We start from the raw sequence: 9533 nt of genomic DNA, 5'->3' as shown, positions 1-9533 counted from the left end.
TCTTTCCCCTCCTCCATTGTTTCTCCTTCTTTTTTGGATCTTTATGCTATGCTCCCTTGATGAAGGTGAATTAAAGTAACGCTTAGTAGATAATGAAGCGTATAAATGTGAACAGATTTTTAGGAAAACAAATGGTTTCAAGATCATTATATTGAGGTAGTATCACTGAATCTGTATATTATGCACTTACAGTTTGTTGGTGTCTTTTATAGATTTGTGTATATTAGTATTACAGTCAGAAATCGGGTGTTAGTAATGATTATCTCTGAAAGGAATATGGTCAGTAAAATGAACTCAAGGAGAAACTTGGCTTGTCTTTGCAGTGCAGCTAACTCATGGCTTTTAGTCCTTCTCCAGGTTTTCTTTTTCTGTTTTCTTGTTCTTCATTATAACCTGATCATGCTAATAAAGCTTTTAGGCAATTTGGCTAAATAATTAGGTTTAGATAAAACCTTATGAAAGAAAACTGCATAATAACAAGAATTAGGTTAAGTGAAGGCATAGCAGAAACATGTCTTTGAATTCTTCTTTTGAAACTTGGTAACTCAAAATGCTAAGGGGGAGGGAGAAGGAGGATCGGAAGGGCATTCCAAATGTTAGCTTCATGTAATGCCACTACGCCAACCACTGGGAAGCATATGCACTAGTACAGTTTCTCAGGAACTTTGAATTCCTCAGAACAAACGCATTAGAAAAAGACAAAGAAAAATACCAGCAGCAGCAATAGATCTGATCCTCATATCCTTTTGTTTTGTTGGTGTCTTATTTCAAAGTGTACTCAGACAGCCTCGGTCTACAATAAATGAAACATTTGCTGTTTATAAGAAAACTTGGTTCATTACCTAGGACTGGAGGGACAGTGGGAAGTTACCTAGGCACCTGCGAAGACAAACCTCAAAGACTAAATTTTTGAGTGATGGAGAGTTTCTGCCTTTCACCAAAGGCTCAAGAAGGAAGATGTTTTCATGAATAGCACAGTAGCTGCTTGTTATCTAGTACAGATATGTTTAAAGACCCCCGGTGAAGACCTTCCTCTGTGCAGGGTGCTGGACTCTATGCACGGTGTTTATCCTGCTTTCAGATTGCTTATTTATTTCTTCTGGGAGATAAAGAGCGAGCCTGCACACCCCCAATAGGGTCTAAACAGCAGCCTTCAGCCATTCCAGAGTGGCTCAGGTAGGTCACCAGACCTGAACCAGAGACTGATCTACAATACGTGGAATTGCCAACAGAGTATCACAATTTATCATAGTGCCACAATGTGACCCTCTGCTTTTTTTTAAAAGATATATATACACATATACGTATACATGTGTACATACTTATGATAAAGTTTAATTTATAGATTAGGCACATTAAGAGATGAATAACAGTAACTAAAAATCAATAGAACAATTACAACAATAAAATGTAATAAAAGTTATGTGAATGTAGTCTTTCTTTCAAAACATATTATTTTACCATACTCTCTTCTTTTTTGGGGGGGGGGTTGCTATAGGGCACATGCGCTCACTAGAAAGACAGAGAGAGACAGAGACACAGAAAGCGAGAAATCACCCCCCAGGGAGATGGCCACGCTGCAATCCCTTCTCCTCCATTCTCCTCTTGGGATCTTGGGCACACATGCACATGCACCTGGCATGGGTTTAAGCCACCAGGTCCGGGACTTGAACTGCAGCTAGCTACATGGTCCAGCGACATAGCCATTATGCCAACCGCTGGTCCCGTATACTCTTCCTTCTTATGATGATGTAAAATGATAAAATACTTAATTCATGAGAAAGGGTGAGGAGAATACCCTAGGCATTATGACATAGCATTTGAAAATGTTTAACAAACACAGAAATGCATGTAGATGAAGCAAATAGGCTGTGAAATGGCATACCATAACAGAGTGACATATATATATATATGGTATATATATACATACACACACACACACACACACACACACATATATGTATATATATGTCTCTTAAAAAATTAGTGGAGCATAAATTAAAGGTACACATCATAATGTGGTGTTCTTTGTTGAAAGTGATGAATATGGTAATATCCTTGATTTAATTATAGCACCTTGCATATGCACTTTGAAAAATATATGTTTTACCCCACAGATGTGTACAATTAAATGTGAATATCAAATTATAAAAAAAAATTAGAAATAAATAATAAGCTAAAATCAGAGTAGAAAATAAATAAAATTGAATTGTTTACATCTGGAATTTTCTATTTAATATTTTTGTACTACATTGACAGCACATAGCTAAAATCAGAGAATTTAAAACCACAGGTGAGAGGGAACTATTATTTTTAGATAGAAATGTCTATAGATAGTAATTATAGATAGCATTTTCTTTTTAGGGAGTTTTTTCTGTGGGGTATCTGCAGTCACCACAGACTCAGACACAGAAAGATAGAAAGTGAGAAATGATTCCCCAGGGGTGATGGCCACACAACAATCCCTTTTCCTTCATTCTCTTTTGATGATCTTAGAGACACAAGCACAGGCCCCAGGCATAAGTTTTAAGTTGTTAGGTCTGAGACTCAAACTGCAGTCGACTCTGTGGGAGTCCAGGGACGTAACCATTATGCCATCTGCAGGTCACTGTAGATAGCATTTTTACTTTTCAAAATATTTATGTTAAAACATTCAAGTACTATCATACAATATCTTGCCTATGTTTCATTAGCAGTATCCCTCTCCCCCCTTTTCAAGTTTTCTGCCATAGGGTACATGAACTTGCTGGAGAGGGACAGAGAGAGTAGGAAAGTGAAAAATCACCCCTTGGGGGAATGGCCATGCCGCAATCCCTTCTCCTTCAGTCTCCTTTTGGAATTATGGGCACACATGCACATGCACTTGGCATGTGTTTCAAGCTGCCAAGTTTGTGACTCAAACTGTGTAGTCAGCTCTGTGGGATCCAGTGTCTTAATTCCCATGCTACCTGCTAGTCCAGTAGTGTGTTTTTTTTGGGAGCATTATTTATAGTATTAAGTCTTAACTAACTTAATTATGCTTAACTGTAAATGCATAACCGCATTACGCTTTGTAAAGTATTGTAACATCCTGACATGGTTTTCATAAACTTGATCCCTTTAAGTAGAAACTGTGGTCTATTAGTAAATTGACTCCCACTTCCTAAGCTCATAAGGGGAAAAACAGCAATCACGTAATATTTAACTAATGATTTAATTTTCATATCAGAAATGCAAATTACTTACGGGACGGTAAATTATTCATGATAAAATAAAAGTTGACTGAATAACCTAAATATTACTAGGCAATATGCTTCAATGTTTCAAGGTCAATTTAAAGTTGCCATCTTTTTATTCATTTAAAAAATTAAATTTATAAGTAATGCATGATACATTTATTTAGTTTAGTTGATAGCATTCATGTTCTCGATATTTCTAAGTGTATACAATGAAAACTAAAATTTAGAATAAAAAATGGAATATTAAAAACAATTTTTTCTTTTACACTGATATCTAAGAAGAGTCTGCTTAGACACTGATATACTTGGAGGTCAAAAATGCCATTACTCATCTTCGTTTAAGAAAAATTAAGTAATAGGAACCTGCAGCATATATTTGCTAAATGGTTTACTAAAAATTCTCACCTAAAGATAAGCAACTAAGGGACCAGCAGTTAGCATAATGGCTATGTCAGTCACTGGACTCCCATGTAGTCGACTGCGGTTCGGGTCCCAGACCCGATGACTTAAACTCACGCCGGGCGCGTGTGTGTGTGTGTGCCCAGGATCCCGAGAGAGAATGGAGAAGGAATCGCGGCGTACTATCCACTTTGGGAGGTGATTTCTCGCTTTCTGTCCCGCTGTCTCTCTCTGTCTTTCTGGCAAACGCATGAGCCCTATAGCAAAACTGCTCCAAAAAAAAAAAAAAGAAAGAAAAAAAGAAAAGAAGGAAGTAACATTGAAGTAGATCGGCTTGAAGTCAGCAGAACTGCAAACATTTCAAACTAAGAAAGCCACTAAGGAGGACAATCTGACCAAGCGCTGGCTCATGGGGAGGTCTGGTTGAGGAAAGTTCAGAAGATACACCAGGAATGAGTATTTGAAGTGATGCAGGAATCAGGATAATTACTCAGGGGAGAGTGATTGACAGGTTGATTGTAGTGAGCAGTGGTTTGCACGTGCTTGTATCTTTCCTCTATAAATATGCATGTTGCATTTTTTGAGATAGTTTGGTAGTATCTGTTGACTGTCTCCCTGAATCGGGTTACAGAAATAAACTCCCTTCTTCTCCAGCCTCTGCCTTTCTACTCATTAAGAGTAGAAAGAGGCAGTAGGACTTAGTTTGCTGGTAAATGTATTTGAAGCAATGTAAAATAATTTTCCATTAGTCACAATGTTATTATTAGGTAGAACTAGGTCTCACTTTACTCATTGCAAAATATGTAGGATATTACTATAATATTGTAACAACATCATTTCTATTATTGCAGGAAAACACATAAAAGATCTAGTCAGTGTCAGTGGATTCATTCAATTTAAATATTTTGTGCATATGTGTAAAACTTAAATGTACTGGGACCAGCAGTTGGCGTAATGGCTATGTCGCTGGACTCCCACGTAGTCGACCGTGGTTCGAGTGTCGGACCCGGTGGCTTAAATTCACGCTGGGCGCGTGTGCGTGTGTGCCCAAGATCCTGAGAGGAGAATGGAGGAGAAGGGATTGCGGCGTGGCCATCCCCCCTGGGGAGTGATTTCTCGCTTTCTGTCTCTCTGTCTGGCGAGCGCACGCACCCTATAGCAAAAACCTCTGAAAAAAAAAAAAAAAACTTAAATGTACTTACTTGGAAATTTCAAATAGCAGAGGCTACATTGAAAGTGCACAGACCCAACTATTGTCAAGAACAAAACAAAAACAAACAAAATTATATTATGCACAAATAGTACAAGTACTTAGATAATTAAGTTTGACCTTCCAATGACTAACGCAAAATTCTAAAAGCTGAATATGTGCATGTTCTAGATAAGCAAAAAGCCATTCTTATTATAATCTGCAGCAATAAGGGCAACATTTGAGGCTAAAACGTATATTGCAGTAGGTACTGAAATTTTAAGAATGTCCAGTAGATTGCCAGGTTCAACTCCTGGAAATGCTAACCCCTTAGATTGAAGATTTTTACCCCAAATATCACAGCTTCCTCACTCTGAGACATTTAAAAATGAGATCATGTCAATAGCTATCATATTAATTGTGGGTAATTTACTCATTATCAAGGAGCAATGGTATGTCAACATTATCGATTTTAAGATTGTATTCATTTGAGGCTGATGAAACTATTTCAATGGGCTGAATCTGAAAATAATGAAACCAGTAGTGCTTTTTAATAAATATACCTAAATTACTTGCTTTGTTTTTCTGCTTTTCTTCCATATTATCCCTTGATCTTTAGGTAATTTAAGACATGCAAAGGATTTTTTTCTCTTTTTGTAGCACTGATGTATTTTTAAAGGTATTTGCCTTGGAGAACAAACTATTCAAGTGTAATTAATTCAACCTCTGCTGAGGTAAACTTTGAAGTTGACTGAATTGAGGATCCTCAGATCAGAATTCTGGCAAATTAATAATAAAACATACACAGAGATTAGTAGTAGAAGACCCTACAGGTGAATGGTGCTGTTTTTTAACAGATGGAGGAAACAGGGAAGTAGTGGCATTAAATATAAGTAGTCAGAAATATTTCTTACCAAGCTAACATATGTGTTCATTCAAATCCAGAAATGAAACCATCTCTGATGGCATAAGAAAATAAAAATGAACTATTCTTTACAACTATTCTTTACAATTATGTCATATACTATATGAGCACGTGACGTGTGCTTGCCAGAGAGACAGAGAGACAAAAAGCAAGAAATCACCCTCCCCCACCCGGGGGGATGACCACACCACAATCTTTTCTCCTCTAGTCTCCTCTCATGATTTTGAGCACACACGCTCATGCAGCTATATGTTTTAAGCCACCGATTCCAGAACTTGAACCGCGGTCGACTACATGGGAATCCAGAAATGTAACCATTATGTCATCTGCTGATCCCAGTCTTTTTCTCTTAAATGATCAAAAAACAGTCTCTTGTAATTCAGTACTAATTTGTTACTTGTTTGAAATACGAAGAGTTGGTTTTGGTTTGTTTTAAATTTGTTAGAGGGTGCACGCACTTGCCAGAGAGAATCGAAATGAGAGAGAACTTCCCCACAAGGCATGGTCATTTAGAAACCCCGCATCTTCTCCAACTCTCTCTTTCTACTTTTGAAATTTTGGGCTTCTGTGCACTTGTACCCAAGTGTAATTTTCCAATTGGCCAGATAGCAGGACTAAAACTGTACAGTTGGCCACGTAGAATCCAGCTCCCTTAACCAGAGGCCATGGGTTGGCCCTCAAGGAGGCTTAAAAACAAGTAATATCCACTCTCTCTTTTAAATTTGTGTGTGTGCATATATGTACATGTTTATGTATCTTATCTTTGATATCAAGAAGATGGTTTAAAAGGCTGGCTCTGTGGCCTAGTGGTTAAGTGGTTAGTACCGTCAACTGCAGTTCAAATCCCAGCCCTGGTGACTTAAGAAACAACTATATGCCTGACTGCATGCCCCAAATCCCTATGGAATGAAGAGATGGAGGAGAGGATATTGCCCTGTGAGCAGGCCTAATTGGGAGTGTGCTTTCTTACCCCTTCTCTCCTTTTCTATTTCTCTGTTTCTCTCTGATGAGCACAGTTGCCCTTTGACAAATTTAAAGAGAGATAAAAGTGGTTTAAACAAATAAAAAACTAAGACTATTCAATATTCTTTCTTTATTTGTTTGAAACTGATCATTTTCAGTAATGTGCTTCTACTGCTTTGTCTTGCTAGTACGTATTCTACAGCATTAATTAATGGATTAATGTCAGTGACTTGACTAACACCAGTCTCTCAAGGGTAGAATAATTACTTCACAATTTCCTACAATTTAATTGATTTTTTTTACCAAATCATTTTTATTCTGGAAAGAGATACATGAAGCAATCAATTAAAAATCAGACTATCTATTGGGTCGTCGGAAAAGTCAAGATACATTTTTGCATAGAAAAATATGTCATGACCTTCCCAACAAATTAATATATTTACCTTGTTCTTTTCTATGGTGTTGATGAAATTACTTAAAAATGTAATTCTTACCAGCATAGTTTTACATAATTTGGAGGTTCCATTGACATAAGACAGGTACTAACTGCCACCTTAAAAAAAGATATGCTAATAGCGTAAAAGATATGAAAGATCTATGAGATCATTAAATTAGTCCACCAGATAAGGTTTACTGTTTGCCTTTTAATGATCTCTTAATTTTCTTATGCCAAAGACTACATTATTTCTGTGTCTATTTTAAGAAATTCAGGTTTTCCTACAATATTTGCATACAGACATAAAATTATAATTGTATCTTTAATATTATCTTCAATGTTCATTCATTAAACACCTATAATTTAATTATATTTATAAATTTAATTGATGCTACATTGCTACAGATAAAGGCTTTCAGTTTTCTCAATAACTGTAAGTTAAATGTTTAACCAAACATTTGCATGGATTTATCTATACACACACACACACACACACACACACACACACACGGAGACTCTAAATTATTCATTGAAAAATGAAATTCCAGTATAAATTTATTTTGGTGCAAAAAAGTTTGAAAACCATGCATGGTTTATTTCATAATATACATTTTCCAGGAATTTTTTGAAGACCATCACATTTTGTATCTTTTTTTTTTTTTTTGGAGAGATTTTCGCTATAGGGCACGTGCGCTCGCCAGACAGACAGAGAGAGACATAGAGACAGAAAGCGAGAAATCACCCCCCAGGGGGGATGGTCACGCCGCAATCCCTTCTCCATTCTCCTCTCGGGATCTTGGGCACGCACGCACACGTGCCCGGCGTGAGTTTTAAGCCACCGGGTCCGGTACGCGAACCGCGGTCGACTACGTGGGAATCCAGTGACATAGCCATTACGCTAACTGCTGGTTCCCACATTTTGTATCTTTTAAAAAATTTTGTTAGATATGATTTTACTATGTTACAATCCATCTGCCACAGTCTCTGAGTAGCTGTGACTACAGGTGCCTGCCCTGTGCCTGGCTTTTTGAGTGGGGCAAGAATCCTTAGCTTGCTGTGTAGATGTGTCAACACTATAAAACTGGCCCACTGTTTATAAAAATTTTACTCGAAAGCAACATGAGCTTTAAAAATGTGTACAGTATAAAAATTCATAACAGGGGCTAGCAAGTGGCATGGTGTTACGGTGCTGGACTCCCACATGAGTGACTGCAGTTTCAGTCCTGGACCTGGTTGTTAGCTCTGTCTTTCAATCTCCCTCTCTCTCTCTCTGATGAGCACACACCCCTATAACAAAATTAAGAAAATAATAATAGTAACAAATAAAAGTAAATACATATATATTTTTTTAAAAAGTTCATAACTGGGACCAGCAGATGACATAATGGTTATGTTGCTGGGCTCCTACATAGTGGACCGTGAGTCGAGTCCTGTATCTGGTGGGTCTAAACTCACGTGTGTGTGGGTATACCCAAGATCCTGAGAGGAAAATGGAGGAGAAGGGACTGTGGCATGACCCCTGGGGGGGGGTAATTTCTCACTTTGTCTCCCTGTCTCTGTCTCTCTGCTTACAGCATGAACCCTACAGCAAAAATCTCTAAAAAAAAAAAAAAAAAATCAAAGCAGATGTTAACTAAAATACAGACAATGCCAGGTATAGTTGTGTGTTTCAGGACTGTTATGAAGCTACACTCGACTTCAGTGTCTCATTGTAAAGCCACAGTTAGTCTGAGATTTAAATAAGATAAAGTTTAATAGGTTCCCAGTAAATAATACCTGTAACTGTTTTTGAGAATATCCTTTTTGACTTCACATATGATGGAAAATACATCCTTTGGGTATAAAATCAAGTGGTAATAGTTATCTAATCACTGAGGAGTACATATTTGCTTAGCATATTTACCCAGATGCACATACTCAGGTATCTATGGCAATTAATGGAATATGCAAATGAAATGAAAATAAGGGATTATAAGATTTAATGATTAAACAATCGAGGATTTAAAAAGTCACTTTTGCCAGAAGTACCTAACTACTAGAGAATTATGAAAGTAGTAAAACAATAATAAAATTTAAAAAAAACTATAAATATTTAATTTGAGGGGAAAATAGGTATACAAAAGTGTCATGAGAAACACATTGAGTTCAATTTTTTAAAATATTTATGATTTAAAATTTTGGAATATTTTATATCATTTGATAAAATTAAATGATATTTTCATAAAGTAAGAGTAATTGTTGAAAGGAATAATATCTCTGAACCATAACCTGTAATTCTAAAATAAATAGATAACTTACTTCTGCTCTGGCAATAATAGCACAAGACCAGAGAGCCCATTTTGGTTGGCAAATCATTATAAAAGCATAAACAATGAAATGGATTAGTATGTAAATTAATTTTAC

The sequence above is a fragment of the Tupaia chinensis genome, unplaced genomic scaffold, assembly GCF_000334495.1.
Source record: "Tupaia chinensis unplaced genomic scaffold, TupChi_1.0 Scaffold145407_1, whole genome shotgun sequence".
NCBI classification, from domain to species: Eukaryota; Metazoa; Chordata; class Mammalia; order Scandentia; family Tupaiidae; genus Tupaia; species Tupaia belangeri.
The sequence above is the reverse complement of the archived record's forward strand: the minus strand, read 5'-3'. Positions refer to the sequence as shown.